At 40.8% G+C, this 17,931-nt stretch overlaps 1 protein-coding gene and 1 long non-coding RNA gene across 7 annotated transcripts in view; one reads left to right on the forward strand and one right to left on the reverse strand.

The window, feature by feature from the left end:
* The window catches only part of WDR89 (WD repeat domain 89), a 42,971-nt gene extending 36,552 nt beyond the window's left edge, over positions 1-6,419 (reverse strand). For 2 of the 6 annotated variants that reach the window (XM_032344437.1, XM_032344436.1), the window contains exon 1: positions 6,314-6,419. The gene's annotated coding sequence lies outside the window, so the exon portion shown is untranslated. Of the gene's footprint in view, positions 1-933; positions 953-6,313 lie in introns of those variants that run through there. The other 4 variants (XM_032344441.1, XM_032344438.1, XM_032344439.1 and 1 more) reach the window with 4 other exon arrangements.
* A 160-nt stretch (positions 6,420-6,579) lies between these two features.
* Positions 6,580-17,931, forward strand: part of LOC116591504 — a 69,063-nt gene continuing 57,711 nt past the window's right edge. The window contains exon 1 of the long non-coding RNA XR_004286034.1: positions 6,580-6,740. This is a non-coding gene — a long non-coding RNA (uncharacterized LOC116591504). The remainder of the gene's footprint in view (positions 6,741-17,931) is intronic.

Raw genomic sequence — 17,931 nt, forward strand, 5'->3', positions numbered from 1 at the left:
GAGAACAGAGCTATCACTTATCTCAGTATACGTATCGACACTAAGGAACATGTAAAAGAAATATTTTAACTGACATGATAAACAAAGTAATCTATATTATCAGGAAAGGTTTTAATTATAATGGTACACTAAGCTTATTAGTCTTTGGAAAAAGTTTCTTTTAATTTTCCTATGAAACTCTATGGTTAGTAAAGCAATGACGTTTGGAGACTAATATTAACATTAAAAGATTTGTAAGACAGGTTTTTTATTATTGTTTGGTCCAGCCGCTAGATGCTAGATGCTAGATGCTAGAGCTTAAAAAAAAAAAAAAAATCACCAGAACTGGTAGAATTCATAACAGAATTAATGCCAAATATGAACCCTTTAAAAAATACAACATATAGGGGCACCTGGGTGGCTTAGCTGCTTAATCGTCTGGCTTTGGTTGAGGTCATGATCCCAGGGTCCTGGCATCAGGGCCCACTTTTGAGCCCAGAGTCAGGCTCTCCTCTAAGCAGAGAGTCTGCTTTTCCTTCTCCCCGGCCCCTCCCCCTTTCTCATGAGCTCTCTCAAATAAATCAATAGTATCTTTTCTTAAAAAAGGTAAAACATATACTTAATATGACCTGCTTAAAAAAATCACATTTTGCAAAGGACTACTGTATTGTCATTTCATCGATTCTCACACTGTGAGAGGTAAGGAGGACAAGCAATAGTGTTATTTCACTAATAAGTAAACTAAAGCTCAGAAAAGTTTAACATTTTATATGGTCTAGATAGAAAGATCTTCTGATTCCAAGTGCGTATCACATGGTGCTGCCAACAATTTTATGCTTTATACTTTTCAAGTTGTTTCATAACAATTAATGCTTAGCCAAGAAAATTTGAAAAATAGTGAACACATAATGAAGGTTATGCTCATTAAAATGTTAAAAGTGTTTTATTAAAAACCTTGTTGTACGGGGTGCCTGGGTGGCTCAATCGGTTAAGCGTCTGCCTGGGCTCAGGTCATGATCTGAGTCCTGGGATCGAGCGCTGCATCGGGCTCCCGGTTCATCAGGAAGCCTGCTTCTCCCTCTTCCACTCCCCCCGCTTGTGTTCCCTCTCTCACTGTGTCTCTCTTGGTCAAATAAATAAATAAAATCTAAAAACAAATGAATAAAAAAAACTTGTTGTATGATGTATAATTTATCTCCTGAAATGAACAGTTAACTCAGCCAAAATGAACTTGCAATCCAAGAAAAAAAAAATCTGTATTAAAGCTAAGTGAGGGGTGCCTGGGTGGCTCAGTGGGTTAAAGCCTCTGCCTTCAGCTCTGGTCGTGATCCCAGGGTCCTGGGATCGAGCCCCGCATCGGGCTCTCTGCTCGGCCGGGAGCCCGCCTCACCCTCCCCATCCCGCCTGCCTCTCTGCCTACTTGTGATCTCGGTCTGTGAAATAAATAAAATCTTAAAAAAAAATTTTTTTTTAAAGCTAAGTGAATCCATACATTTATCATCATGAGCACTGAGTAATGGGTAGTAGTGTTGTTGTATCACTAAATTGTATACTTGAAACTACTGTAACACTCTATATTAACTATACTGGAATTAAAATTAAAATCTTAATTAAGGGGGCACCTGAGTGGTTCAGTGGGTTAAAGCCTCTGCCGTCGGCTCAAGTCATGATCCTGGGGTCCAGCAGGGAGCCTGCTTCCTCCTCTCTGTCTGCCTCTCTGCCTACTTGTGTCCTCTGTCTATCAAATAAATAAATAAATAAATCTTAAAAAAAATTTAATTAAAAAAACTAAGTAAATCCAATTTTAAACCCTTAAACATGAAATAATGTAACCCTACAATAGTACTATATTTTTTTGAGAATTAAAAACAAAAATCATGGGGTACCTGGGTGGCTCAGCAGTTGAGCGTCTGCCTTCAGCTAGAGTCTTCTCAGGGTCCTGGGACAGAGCCCTTCGTCAGGCTCTCTGCTCAGTGAGGAATCTACTTCTCCCTCTGCCCTTGCCCCTGCATGTGTTCTCACTCTCTCTCAAATAAATGAATATAATCTTAAAAAAAAAAAAGTTCCTTCTAACTACTATTTTATCTCAATCACTTAAGTTTATTCTAAACCGAGTAAGGCAACTTATAAGATCAAATGATTCTGCTTGATGATTGGAAAACCTAAGGGATTTGTTACTGAGAAATGCTAGTTTCTCAGAAATGATCAATTTCAGAGAGTTTTTTTTGGTTGTTTTTGTTTTTACTTTTTAAAGTAGGCTCTACACCCAGTGTGGAGCCCGATGCAGGGCTTGAACTCACAACGCTGAGATTAAGAGTTGCATACTTAACTGACTGAGCCACCCAGGTCTCCTCAGATAGTTTTGTTTTTTTTTTAAAGATTTATTTATTTGATAGAGAGAGAGGGGGAGAGCGAGCGAGGGCATACCAGATTGGGGGGGAGGGTAGTAGAGGAAGAAGGAGAAGCAGACTCCTGAGCAGGGAACCCAATGCAGGACTTGCTACCAGGACCTTGGGATCATGACCTGAGCCGAAGGTAGACGCTTAACTGACTAAGCCACCCAGGCGCCCCCAGATAGTTTTTTAAAGTACATTCCTCTATATTTATTTCAGGTAGGGACGCCTGGGTGGCTCAGTTGGTTAAGCAGCTGCCTTCGGCTCAGGTCATGATCCCAGGGTCCTGGGATCGAGTCCCACATCGGGCTCCTTGCTCAGCAGGGAGCCTGCTTCTCCCTCTGCCTCTGCCTGCCTCTTTGTCTGCCTGTGCTCGCTTGCTCTCTCTCCCTCTGTCTCTTACAAATAAATAAATATATTTATTTCAGGTAGATTTAATTATTACCAAACCAAGAACAGAGATGGCTGGTGAACCAAACATTTAACAAATGGAATTACTTAGGCTTGGAGGAAACACTTAGTAAAAGGAGGAAAATGCTTAGTAAACAATATGTTGTACTTCATAGCCTATAAACTGCATATCATACCCTCACATCCCTAAGTCAGGCGGCAAACTGTCCACACTGGACTTGCAGAGATGACCTAAAACTGGTTTTGCATCTATTAGCTTGACATCCATCCATTTTGAGGAAATAAAGACACCAAAGTGAAGCAGCTGAAAAAAGAATTTCTTTGGACGTTATTTGTGAAAAAATATGACATTTTTTTCCTTGTTCCCACTTTACCAAGGATGAGTGGCTCAAACTTAGACCTTGATCTGGTCCCCTGTAGATTATGAATACAGGTTCTATGCCTGGCAAAGTCTAAGAGACTATGGCTCACTACCTGCTCAAAGAAAACAAAGAAAAATGACTGCATTGCATTGTTATTGGCCTGTACATGCAGACTTTGTCAGGGCCAAGGATGTGAAGTTTTTCCTGTGGACCCGATGATGGCATTGGTATGGAACCCCTTAAGAAGGACTTTTGGCATTTGGATGCCAGGGCGAGTTCATAGGGCAAAGAAACTGGAGGTTAAGGCTGAGAACAAATCTTAAGCAGCTGGCTAAGTACTGCCCATTGTGGCAGAGACCAACTCATCAGCAGATCTGCAGTGAGGCACACAACTACACATTTGCTAGATGTGACTTTCTGTTAGAGAAAGCAACATGAGAAAAAGTAATGTAGGTCACTTCCAGGCCTGGCCCATATAAATGTCCCACACGTACTTCTCCTTCCCACTCCATTGACAAAGCATAGAGATCTTTACTGAATAGTTCGTACATACTGAATACCTATTCGGAGCTGGGCTCCTTTTCATACTCTTATTCCAACATACCTATCAAATGGTAAAAAACCCAACTCATCAGATCCAGTCTCCTAATTATGACTTTCAGATAGACACGAGAGCAATTGTTGGGTTATTTTCTTCTGAAGATATGACAAAAACCTGGTCATCAGAGCTGTCTTGCTGGGGGAATTGGAGAATAATATGATGAGGGGCTGTCAGTCCAATTCTCCATGAAGCCTAGTGCACATTCTAGCCTTAGAAGCAATGGAAACCAAAGTCTTGATCTGGTTGCCTACATGGCTTCCTTATAATGAATCCCCATCATCTGAGGTCATACTTCTTAAACTGGGGGACACAACTATGACTATAGTAAACTGGCTATTTTAAGTCACGAAACAGTCTAAATCCCTAAAACAGCAATGTTATGATGTGGTAAATAATTCAGAAGAGTATCAAACATGGGCATATTATGAAGTCAAATACAAAAGTCACAGGAATTCTTAGAGTAGAAGATTAGAATTCAAAGAAATTTCACTCTTCATGCATATTTGATTAGAATTTAAGCTGCACAAGAATAGGATCCCCTTTACCCTCTTTATACCCTTTGTAGTAAGCTGAAAGATGGCCCCCAAAGATATCCAAATCCTAATTCCTATGAATATTTCCTTACATGACAAAGGGGTTTGTAATTAAGATTTTGAGATGGAGAGATTATTTTAGATTATCGAAGTGGAACCTAAATGTAAGCATAAGTGCCTACATAAGAGAAAGGCGGGGGAAGGTACAGAAAACAATGTGATTATGGAAGCAGAGATAGCTGTGACATGCTTGGGAAGATGAAGGTACCGCAAGCCAAGGAACATATGCAGCCACCAGAAGCTGAAATAGGCAAGGAAATGAGTTCTTCTCCTCAGAGCCTCCAGAAGGAACCATAACTGAGAAGTTACTTGAGCTGAGCTAGCTTTATGCTATCTACATCAGTCTAAGAATACAAACTATATAACACTATATAATACAAATTATATAACATCATCCTCAACCCTCGATGAATAGATAAGGGGGCCATAGAGGCTTCAGAGTATTTTGGAGCTTCCAGACTGGGGAACAAATGAAGACTGCAGAGAGTACAGTGCCTACAGAGGGCATGGAAGTTTGAACGCCTTCTGCATACCTCACTTTGCATGCATCTCTTCCATCTGGCTGTTGGGTCATATACTTTTTCATAGCCTTTAATAAGCTGATAAATGCAAGCTGATCAAGATGCACTGGGGGATGCTTTTCAGGAAGCGCTCATTAGGGGCAGTGCTGGAAGTGATGCCACTGACACCTCACACTGGCAATGCTACTCATCAAGCCAGACAACAGATGATGGAACATTTGGTTCAAAGCGTCCCGGCTTCTCTCAATGGCCTTTCCATTCCTAATGAAATGCTACTTAAATGATTCATGCGGGCTGAAAATTCAGGGAGATGAAAACCTAGCAGATTAAATGGCAGGGTCGGGGGGTGGGAATCTTTATAAAGAAAAGAGATAGTTCACACGTGGTACTAAGCTACATATTACCACTCTTTTTTAGACACAGAACATATAAAACTACATATATAAAATTATCTACCTATGCTATTTAATGCTCGCCGGGCCTCACAGGAAAAAATTTGAAAAGCAAAGGGATTATCATCAATAATTTATATATTACATCCATTCTCCCATTCGATCCTTAAAAGTACAGGACACAGTCACGTAGTCAAGTCTGGTATGGATTTCAGTTCTGCAGTCGAGGAAGCTGCGGCTCAGAGGGCGACGCGCCCAAAGGTTAGGAAACGGTTGCCAGTCCCAGGTCTTCTACTAGATGACTTTACATCCATAATATCAACTCACTTATAAGTATGTTGTGTCAACTTATAAAATAACGTCAAGTTCGGAAAGAAAACAGGAGCAACATTTTACAATTCAAGAGTGTATTTTAATTTTACGTCTTTGGAAACCGAACGCCACACCCAAGAGACAAGCCGAAGACGACGTGTGGCCGAGTACTGGGCAGTCTTGTTTCCTCACTTGAAAATGAGAACAGTTGATAGGACCCCTACCCTTTAGGCTGCTATGCGGATTGTGCATCACACGTCACGGGTTTTTAAGACAGCCGGTCTCACGGTTTGTACTACATATTACAGGGCGTCTGTTCCCAAATGAAAAGTGACTTTCTGACTTCGAAAGTTTAGGAACTCAGGAGATAAGAAAAATGAGAGTTGCAGGAGAAAAACAAAAACAGGTCCTGGGTGCCGTTCCTTGAACACTAGACGAAGGGCACTTCGCGTCTACAGAAACTTGTCACAGAGGCGACTCCTCTGTCGCCGGCGACTGCGACCCCAACGCCAAACCCGCGGAAGGCCCGCAGGGCACCGACAGAGCGGTTGTGGTGCGAGGGCTCCGACCCCGGCACCAGAAGCCCCGACACGTGGCTCCCTCCTCACAGCCCCTCCCCACTTCCCTCAGAGGTTCTCGTGCCAGAGAATCAGCGACGACGGCTTTCCAGTCTCAAGCCACACTGTCGCCGACCGTGGAGACAACTGCCCAACCCGCGAACACGCCCAACCCGACCCTATGAGATATACCTCAACTGCAAGCCCACAACGCGCGCGGGAAGAAACGCGAGCTCAGCCGGGAAGGAACCGCTGACGACCGGAACTCCACCCCCTACCTCTCTGATAGGGTAAACGCGCAAAGGAAGATGAAGCGCATTGGTCAGCAGTCCACAGGCGGGGGAAGGGAAAGGGGACGGGTGGGGAGGGGCGACGAAGTGCCAAGACCCAGCCTCTCTCCGGATTGGACCAAAGCAGGACGTCTGCGCCTGCGTAGACCCAGTTTCCGGAAAGCGCCTCACAGGACTTCCCCGTTTGCTGTTCGGTAACGGAAGTTTCAACGACTCATTGGTTGTGACGAAGGTGGAGTCTCCTGGCTGTGTGGCCAGTAAAGGGCTAGAATAAAGCGGGTTCCGCCTCTTCCTCGGGCGACTGAGTCCTTCCGTTGTCGTCGGTCAGTGTGAGTTCCTTTTTGCTTTAAGACGACGTAATTTCCACTGAGACAAATTAAGGTAGAGAATTGTTATGGTGACCAGGAAGCTTCTACTGCGAGTAAGAAATACTTAAGAGTTAGGGCCCTGAAACACCCACGTACCCTCAGAACTTCTAAGTAGGACTTCAGAGTTGGAAGGTTAAGAAACCTGTTCTTTAGGCCCCCCCCTTTTTTTTGGGTGGCTTTGTCATTGGCTGAAATAGCTATCAATTTGAAAGTAGCTCCGCCTGCGTCCCTGGGAACTCTGGGATTTGTAGTATCAGACGCTCAAGTCCTGTAGCTTTAAATGCGGTTGTTGCTGAGTTCTGCCTAACACCCGCTGACGTTTATTGTGGTTTTGGTGTGTTCCGTTGCGCTTTTATCTTTTCACTGATCAGCACCGTTAAAGCCAGAGGACACTTAGGGAAATTGAAAAGACGTCTTGTGTGTCTGTAAAGATGAGTAGCTGAAACACTGTACAAACATTGTACTGCTTGTGCTTAGGCGCGCTGTGCCAGATGTTCATAAATACGGTACTAAGATTCTTGGATTGTAAAAATTTTGCTATTACCATAAAACGGTCTTTGATTTTCAAATTAGTGCGCATTCGAAAATACTTGAAAAGTTCCCGAAACTTGGGCCGTTACAGACACTGTTTTGGCGGAGGTAGCAGCTGCTTACATCAATCAAGTGTTGATAGGACCGGAAGCAGAACTGGCTGCTGCCTTGACCGAAGAGCGCTGTAGTTAAAATGTTAAGCGTGACCAACCTCAGGTTACACGCATTGTGTATTACTCAAGATTGTATTGTGAAGTCCATTTCCAGCCTTTATGGAAGCATCGTGTTCTTTAAGGCCAGGTTTCCCTACCTTTACTGAATCGTTAGCTTTCACTTCCCTGAGCGCATTTAGTAGTGTATCATCACTTTTGTGTTTGGCAAAAGTAGCAATCAGCCTATAAACTGAGTGGTCTTTTCCCTCTCGACAATTTTTTTCCTATTTAATATATAATACAAACTGTTCCATTTGTGTAAGAAAAGACATGATTAGTGATATATAATAGTTCTACATTCTGGATTTAAAATTAAGTACATTTTATAGGATTACAGCCAAGCAAAAACTGCTTTTATGACTGATGCTTGGAATTATTGCATTTTTGCTTAAAAAAATAAAATAATTTTTATGTCTTTTTTGTGTCTTCTAAGTGACGAGAGAAGACATCAGGTTGTTTGTAAATGAGACATGGAAGATATTTCTTTTTATTCTCAATAAATGAAGAGCAAAACTAAGTGTAATCAGCACTCTTTCTCCTTTCCACATTCCATATGATGTATTAAGTAAAATCTATGAATACAAAAGTCACCCTGAGGCAAAAATTCAGAATTATCAGCGTTTTGGGTTTTTTTAAAAGATTTTATTTGTCTGAGAAAGGGCACAGAAGCAGGGGGAGCAGCAGGCAGAGGGAGAAGTAGTCTCCCCAGCTGAGCAAGGAACCTGTTGTGGGACTGGCTTCCAGGACTTTGGGATCACCACCTGAGTTGAAGGCAGATGCTTAACTGACTTAGCCACCCAGACGTCCCTAGAATTATCAGTTTTAATGCTTTCCATTTTAATGCTATTTTTATAGCATTAAATGCTATCTTAATAGCATTTTAATGCTACTTTTCCTTTTGCCTCCTAAGTTAAGTCAGTGTCCACATTTGGGATATAAGTTAAATTCATATAACCAAGAATGAATAAACATTAAAAACTGGAGGTGTCAAGACTGCTACTGTGATTAGCAGTGTTTAGGAGAGTCAACTGAGTGACTGAATTGTGAGCATGTTTGGCTAATCTGTATTAACTGTCCTAAGTGCTTACTCTTTTGGAAGCTCCCAAAGTGTTCCACTTAAAGAGAAAAAGCTTAGTTATTTGTTCAGAATTTAAAAAATAGAAATTGAAACAGATACCATTACTTGCTTTTAAGATGTGAACCCTGGAATCATTTTTGTATCATGTCTGTTGAGAAATAGGTTACAGAATGGTCTCAAAGTGAGATAAATGCAAGAAGAGTCTTGAGATGCAGGAAGAGAATATTACAACTTCTTTTTGTATTTACTTTTTAATCTCAACATTTTTCTTTTCATTTTTGTGTCTTAAAAAACTGTGCACATGATATGACAGTATAGATTTCTTGAAATCTAGCTATCTGATTTGGAGTGAATGGCAAAAAATTTGTGATCAAAATAGTCTGGGAGTGTTAAAGAAAAAAATGTTCACGATACTTATTAAAGGTGGTGAGACAGACTACTCATGAGAAGCTACTGTGGTGGGGTTTTATAATAGGGGAGAGATACTGAACTCAACTCCAAATATACATGTGGGAATTTATAGCCAATGAGCAGAGTGTGGGAGTGAGTGGATAGAAAATTACTAAGAGGAAATATCAGGGTAAGGGGGATTATTGCTAGATTGAGTCAGCCGTATTCTTACAGAAAATAGGTTAGGGTAATCAGACATCATCTGGGGGATAGTGAAGAATGAGGAACCCAGTCAGATATGGTCAACCTGACTTAGCATTCTTACTAGAACTGGACACTGCAAGGGAGGACTTGGGAACCCAAAGTCAGGCCTACTAAAAAAGAGAACAAGTATACATGTAGACCTACAGAGACACTCTCCTATACACACACAGACATGCTTATATTTGCTATTAAAATACAAAGTCCAAATTGTACATAAAACTTAGAAATACTGATGTTCAATCACTGTATCAAGGATCAACCAGGGAAACAAACAGTAAAAAAATTTTATATTAATTTTATTAAGAAATATTTTTAAAGAAAATTTTGCAAGGAACTGACTTGCACAATTTGGGGGCTGGCTGGGGGCAGGTCTGAAATCTGTAGAGTAGGCTGTCAGGAAAGGCAAGCTGGAACTTTCAGTCATGAGCTGAAGTTGTAGTCCACAGGCAGAACTTCTGCAAAACCTCAGTTCAGCTCTTAAGGCCTTTCACACGATATCAGGCCCACCCAGATTGCCCTGGATAATCTTTATTTAAATGTGTTCACAGCAACACACAGATGAAGAACTTCAAATCATGAGTTTGAGAGTAGAAGTGTGGGGGGCTGGTGGTCAGGCCTGGAAGTCATTCCAGAAAACCATGTTTGATATAGTGTCTTATATTTGTGGTAGTGGATTAGTACACACATACAGAATGCACATACCAATCCTGTTTTCCACTGTCCAGTAAAATACATCTAAAAGGAACAGCCCTACTTTTAACTTCATTCCAGCCTGCTTCTTTAACTCCCTGCCTCATTTGGCAGGCTCGTCCTTGAGACCTCGGCCTAAGAGCCTACATTTGAAGCCTCTGGCTTCATTCCTAAGCTCCATATTCCTCTGTCCAACTCTTGGATCCCAGAGCCCATTGAAGGCTTCCCAATAATATGTAAGACTTATCCCTAGGCAAGCATGCTTTTTAATATGTAAGGGATTCTTCCTGGTAAGCTACCAGATCTGACGCTTTTGAAAATGCCAACAAGACTGCTGTTGAAGCCACAGTGGGTGGTGATGAGGACATCCTGTGACAAGTGCCAGCTGGTTTATACCAGTCCCCATGACAAGAGCTTTTTTAGTGGTGGTATTTTACCTCAGTTTTAAGATGGACTTTATTATGACTCCTTGTAGTTTAGATTGACAAAAGTTGTAGAAGAAGAAGGGCCAGTACTGAAACAGATAATCGTGTTCATCAAAAACAGCACCGACTGCCAGAAAACCTCTTGACAGAGCTGCTTAAAGTGAATTGACTGGTTTAAGCTTTATATTCTCTTCCTGCCACTTGGAAGTTAAAAAGAATGAACAAATAGTAAAATAGCACACTAAGTGGTGCTAAGAGTTGAGAAGAGAAAAAGGCCAGAGTATTAGACAAAGTAGTCTTTGGGTCTTTTATTTAATTAAGAATTAGGATTATAGTTTATTTTACCCAGTATGGTTAGGACTGAAACAGCTTGGGATCTTCTTTTTTTTTTTTTTTTTTTTTTTAAAGGTTTTCTTTCTTTATTTTACAGAGAGACACAGGGAGAGAGGGAACACAGGCAGGGGCAGTGGGAGAAGAAGAAGCAGGCTTCCCACTGAGCAGGGAGCCTGATGTGGGGCTTGATCCCAGGACCCCTGGATCATGACTTGAGCCAAAGGCAGCAGCCCAACCGACTGAGCCACCCAGGCACCCCTCAGCTTGGGATCTTAATAATTGCTATGAAACAAATTCACTTTTTTCTTAAATCAGATATGAAGGTGCCGATTTGCCCATGCATGTGAAGTGATTCAGAGCTCCTGGCAAGGTTAGCTCTAATGGAAGTAGCTGAAAGAGTTAGATATTGAATTGCTAAGGTGAATGCCGCTACACAGTTACATCCTCCTCTCTTTTCCTCCTCCTTGCATCCAGTTGATACCAGTTTTACTTTTCAGGTTACTTACTTTTAAAAACTGTTCAGTTTGAGAAAGTTCCATCACACACAAAACTAGAAAAAGTGGCATCACAAACCCTTAGGTATATGACCCTATCACCCAGCTTTAACTGATGGCTAAACTTAGTTATATCTATGCTTGCACCCACATTCCTGCCACATCTCCTATCCCACACATCATTTCGTTTGTAAATATCTCTCTCTGTCTCTAAATGATACGGATTTTTTTTCTCCAAGCGTAACCTCAATAGGCAGATATTTTAATAAGGACTGTTACTCAAGATTAGGTGTGTGAGTTTGAGCAAGATACTTAATCTCTCCAAACCTCAAATTACTCATCAGGTGACATTAACTCCCTTTCAGGGCTTTTCTGAAGATTAGCATAACCTCAAAACACCCAGCACAGTGCTTGCCACATTGTAGATATTCAGGAATTGTTCATTCAAGTTCTGACCTTTAGTGGCTTATGCCACTTAATTTGAGAATCTGTAGGAAAGAAAACAAAAAAGGATGTTTGCTGAGCATTTTAACTGTTGAAAATGATCCTTGTAAAAAATTTTTTTAATTATAACAGGAGGAATGTACAACAGCTAGAAACTGGAATCAAAGAAGTTTAAATGAGGTAGATCAAAGTTATGTGCAAAGTAGAGCCCAATAATAAAGACTTCATGTGAACTTACATGAAAATCAGACTATTTGCTTAATCTTAGGATTTTTTTTTCACATATCTCCAACTGCTGTATGTGACGATATAATACATAACTATTTGTCTGAGCTATAAAAGAAATAAAGCCTTCTGTTTTCTTTTGTAGCATTTCTGGAACTTTTAGCCCCTCATAGTCAAATAGCAGTTGGGTTCTTATTGTCTTCATCTTTTTTGGATTTACTTATTGGGTTTACCTGTTTACTCTCTCTCCTCTGCTATTCTAGGAAAGTATTTAGTAGAAGGTTGGATTTAATTTTCTAAGCATTATATTAAATGAATTTCCTTGCCAGATAATACAATATCCTCAGTTATGCCAAACATTATAAAGATAGATCTGATCATGATTGCCAGCATCTTAATATCTAAGCAATAACAATGTCACATTGCAACAAAGTCTTGTTTTCTTTCATTTTAAAAATATGTGGTAATGATAAAGGAGATAAAATACAGTCACAGAGAGTCAGCAGCTTGAATACGTTTGTAATTAGGTGATTACAGATGGTTACCCTCAGGCTGATGAAGTGAAATGTTAGAAGAGAAAAGGCACATTAAATAGATTAGGTCACAGTTATGAATATATTAATGTAATTAATTAGCATTTTCTCAACCTTGAAAATTTTGAAAATCAATACTTGATAGTTGTTGGTTTTTACTACAAAGTGACTACCTTTTTTTTAAAGTGACTATTTCTGATAATCATTTCCCACTGAAACTTGTAGCATGTGATAATTTTTCCCATAAATTTTCCACCTTAAAAAAAAACTACTTTTCAAAAAACTTTTTTGACTACTACTTAGAGCAGCTTGATTGGTGAAAACTGTTTCGTTCAAAAAGCAAAAATCATAATTTTGGTAAGCAAAATAAGTCAGAGAAAGACAAATGTCTTATGAGTTCGTTCGTATGTGGAATTTAACAGAACAAACAAGTGAAGGGTTTAGAGAGAGAGGTAACCCAAGAAATAGACTCTTAACGAAGAGAACAAACTGTTGGTTACCAGAGGAGAGGTGGGTAGGGAGGGGGAAATTAGAGGATGGAGATTAAAGAATGAACTTCTGAGGAGCACCAGGTGTTGCATGGAAGTGTTGAATCACTAAATTCTGCACCTGAAATTAATATTACACTGTATGCTACCTAACTGGAATTTAAATAAAAACTTAAAAAAAAGAAAAATAGGGGTACCTGGGTGGCTCAGTGGGTTAAGCCTCTGCCCTCGGCTCAGGTCATGATCTTAGTTAGGGTCCTGAGATCGAGCCCCACATGGGGCTCTCTGCTCAGCAGGGAGTCTCCTTCCACCTCTGTCTCTCTGCCTGCCTCTCTGCCTACTTGTGATCTCTGTCTGTCAAATAAATAAAATCTTTTTAAAAAGTAAAGAAAAGAAAAAAAGGAAAAAAATAAAAACCATAAATACTAAGTATAAGTGGGATAAATTTTAATCTTTGTGCCCCAGCCCTGGGAGAAATCTCTGGGCAGAAGAAAACAATTCTCCTTCTTTTCCATATATTTGCCTTGCCAGCCTATTTGATCAGCTAAGATAAGGAAAAGCAAGAATTTCAAAGTTTTACTGTGTCTTTGAGTAAACAGATGGCAGACTTAGGGTAGATGACGCTAACATGAAATGGGCACCACTGTGGTCATTTCTTATGCACAAGTAGGCATCTGGGCATGATTAGGAAACTGGAGGTTAAGAAATGAGGAATGGAAACCACTCTGCAAAAACAGTATAAATAACTGCATCTGTTATGGCTAGGAACTTACATAAAATGTGTTTTATTTAGAAAATGTTTCTTCTTAATATGAAATGATTAATTCATTGAACAAATATCATTGCTCACATAGTATATGCCTGATATATTTTAGGTACTGAAGATTTAATATTTTAAAAAATCCCTGCCTTTATACGGCTTACTTTCTAAGTGGCAGACAAATATCTATAATTTATATTAAAAATATATAATGTAATTTCAGCTAATTATGAGTACTATGTAGGGTGGAATATTCAAATATGTAACTGGTATGGCCAGTTTATGATATTTGGTATGGTTTCACATCCCCTTGTATTCCCTTGTGTTTTCTCTCTTCTTTTCCTGCCTTACTTCCCTTTCCTGCTCACTCCAACTTCCTTGACGTTGAACTTCCCAATAAAGTGTTAGTTTATAAGCTTTCCCTCCCCACTCCCATCCACTCCAAGTGTGAATGTGGGCCAGCTTAGTGGCTGGTGTTAGGCCTTTCATTGCTGGATCCAGGGAAGGTCTGAGAGATGCATCAGGATCTGGGGCAGCAGCTCTCTGCTTTCCAACACAGAAGTAAAGTATTTTAGTATTATAGCAATTGATGTAGCCATGATAATGTATATCCACTGAAAATCAGACATGGTCTTTGAAGAAAAATAGGGCAGGCTAAGAGGATAGGGTGATAGAATAATGTTGTGTTAACTCTATCCTTTCTGAGTATAGTGTCCTTGGGAGGTGTCTGTGTATGCGCACGTGTGCACGCACACACACACACATACGTGGATATTTTATGTCCGTTGGATGACCAGAGAGCATGGGAGTTATCCCTTTACCACACAGTGATGGAGAGATTCAGTGGGACAGGAACTAGGAATGCCAAAGCCAACCTTACACTCTTCTGATGAAGCCTCCTTTGTGTTGTTCTGGACTGAATAATTCATACTTTAGGATATTTGTTACAATGCATTATTGTTTCCTATAGATCGAACTGGTGGAATAGAGACAGATACAAATCCTAGTGCAAGACAAAAGCCTTGTGTAGGGGGTTGTTTTCTGTGTGTGTTTAAAGGGGAGCAGAGTTTGCTAAAATATTCTGGGAAGCTCAGGAGCACCCTTGTTTCTGAGGTTGATCTCTGCCCACTTAATCACGTGTCCTCTGAGTTCTTGAATGAATTGTATCCTCACTTTATTTTCTTTTTTTAAAGATTTTATTTATTTATTTGACAGACAGAGATTACAAGTAGGCAGAGAAGTAGGCAGAGAGAGGAGGAAGCAGGCTCCCTGCTAGGCAGACAGCCTGATGCAGGGCTGGATCCCAGGACTCTGGGATCATGACCTGAGCCAACCGCAGAGGCTTTAACCCACTGAGCCATCCAGGCACCCCTTCTTACTTTATTTTCAACCTTTTCCTCATTTCTGTCTTTTCCTTCTTCCTACAAATGTGTAAGTCTCTTTTGTTCTATGAGTCCTGTGACTCTGACTACCCATTGATTTACTCCATTTTGTTTTTTGATTTTTTTTTAAGATTTTATTTATTTAGTTGACAGAGAGAGATCACAAGTAGGCAGGCAGGAAGCGGGGGAGGAGCAGACTCCCCGCTGAGCAGAGAGCCCAATGTGGGACTCGATCCCAGGGACATGATCCCAGATCATGACCCGAGCTGAAGGCAGAGGCTTAACCCACTATGCCACCCAGGCGCCCTTGATTTTTTTTTTTTTTTAAGATTTTATTTATTTGACACAGGGAGAGAGGGATCACAAGTAGGCAGAGAGGCAGGCAGAGAGAGTGGGGGAAGCAGGCTGCCCACTGAGCAGAGAGCCTGATGCTGAGCACGATCCCAGGATCCTGAGATCCAAAGGCAGAGGCTTAACCCACTGAGCCCAGTCGCCCCTCCATTTTTTTTAATGTTTATTTATTTATTATTTATTTATAGATTTCATTCATTCATTTGAGAAACAGAGAGAGAGAGCACAAGCAGGGAGACAGAGAGAGGAAGAATCAGGCTCCCCGCTGAGCTGGGAGCCCAATATGGGGCTCGATCCCAGGACCTGGAGATCATGACCTGAGCTGAAGACAGATACTTAACCATCTGAGCCACCCAGGAGGTGTCCCTGTTTTTATTTATTTTTTTAAGTAATCTCTTCACCTAACATGGGGTTTGAACTCACAACCGCAAGATCAAGAGTTGCACACCCTACCAACTGAGCCAGCCAGACGCTCCTGATTTACTCCATTGTCTATAATACTTTCTATATTGCCTCCATTCCATCTCACCTCACCTTCAGTCAGCTGTGATATAGCTTTACTCTCTAGGCTTCCACAAAAAACCTTTCTCTTGCAGGTCACCAATCAATTGCCAAATCCAAGGGCTTTCTGTCTGAGAAAGCCTACAATTTGAAAATGTCAACTCCCCATCATGTGAAACAGTTCGTCCTTTGGTTATCTTTCATTGCAGTCCCTTTTCAGTCCCTTTCCCACCTTCTAAGTGCAAATGTCACCAATATTCCAGGCAGGATTTTCTCCACCTTCTGTGTTCCCTTTCTCACTGACTGCACTGTCTGAAAAGTCTAAAAAAGGCTAAAGCCACACTAAAAGCCTTAACATAATTTTTTACTTCAACCCTCTTCGTCCAATCACACATTGATAGTATCTGGAAGGAAAAACCACATCATTTTCATGCACCCTTGCTTTCTTCACTGCTACTATCCTTAGTCCTTCATTATAGTTTGCTTGGACTTTCAATAGCTTTAAACCAACTTTGCCTCCATTTTCTTCCTCCATCAGCCTCTTCTCTCTAAAGTCACCAGTGTTTTATCTTTTAAAAAGACAGAGTAAATCCTTAACTCCCCTACTTAAACCTTTAGTGTACTTCTGGTTTTAAAAGGTAGAGTAACACAAGTATTCTCTCTGTTTCCTCCCATTTTTTTTCCTTCCTTCCTTTTCGTGGTTCCTTCATTCGTTCCTTTGTTCTTTAACTAGGCTCCTTGCCCAGCGGGGAGCCAAGTGCGGGGGTTTGACCCTGAGATTAAGACCTAAGCAGAGATCAAATATCAGTGTCATTTAACAATCTAAGCCACCCATGCACCCCTCCTTCCATCTTCAAACAAGACTGTTAAGGGATGAAAAAAGTTATTAATCCTAAAGGACCAAGCAAACAAGAGAGAAAAAAAGAGATTTTACTTGATTTATAGAAGGTGAAAATTGAATGGAATAGTGATTCTTGATTTAGCAGGGTGGAGGAAGTAACAGTTTAAGGAACAAAAATCATATGTGTTAATGAAAAATGAGACAGTTAACTGCGAAGAATCCCTGAGAGACTCAGTACTTGTAGATACCAAATCCACAATATGGCATTAGACCTAACACCTAAAGTCTGTCATTGGAATACCAGTTCCTGTTTCCCATCCCATTGATCCTCACCCCTATAAATGAACAGACAGCCAAAGATTCCAGACATTGGAGGAAAACCTCCAACAAAAACCAAATAGGGCGTGGAGAAAATAGGATCATGTAGGGAAAACTTTAAAATAATTTTTCTCAGGGCATCTGGGTGGTTCAGTGGGTTAGGCCTCTGCCTTCGGCTCAGGTCATTGTCTCAGGGTCCTGGAATCAAGCCCCACATCGGGCTCTCTGCTGAGTGAGGAGCCTGCTTCCCCTTCTCTCTCTCTCTGCCTCTTTGCCTACTTGTGATCTCTCTCTCTCTGTCAAATAAATAGAATCTTTAAAAAAATTAAAATAATTTTTCTCAGGGCACCTGGGTGGCTCAGTTGATAAAGCCTTCATCTCAGGTCGTGTTCCCAGAGTCCTGGGATAGGGCCCCACATGGGGCACCCTGCTCAGTGGAGAGTCTGCTTCTCCCTCTTCCTCTGATGCTCCTACTGCTTGTGCTCTCTCACTCTCTTACGCTCTCACTCTATCTCAAATAAAAACAAAATCTTTTAAAAAGTAAAGTAAAATAAAATAATCTTTTTCAAAGATTGATTTATTAGAGAAAGAGCGCATGAGTGAGATGTGAGCATGAGCAGGGAGGAGGGGCAGAGTGAGAGGGAGAATCCTTAGAGCCAACCCCTCCTGAGCATGGAGCCCAACACGTGGCTCCATCTCACCATCCTGAGTTCATGACCTGAGCCAAAATCAAGAGTTGGTCTCTCAACCAACCTTAGCCACCCAGGTGCCCAAAATAATTTCTATTATACTGATAAGGAGTTTGCTTCCATAAAAGAATAACATGATGTTACATGTAATTATGTATGTAATTATATGTAATATCTAACTACATATATCAGCTATAAGAAAG

Source organism: Mustela erminea, chromosome 5 (assembly GCF_009829155.1).
Source record: "Mustela erminea isolate mMusErm1 chromosome 5, mMusErm1.Pri, whole genome shotgun sequence".
Lineage (NCBI taxonomy): Eukaryota > Metazoa > Chordata > Mammalia > Carnivora > Mustelidae > Mustela > Mustela erminea.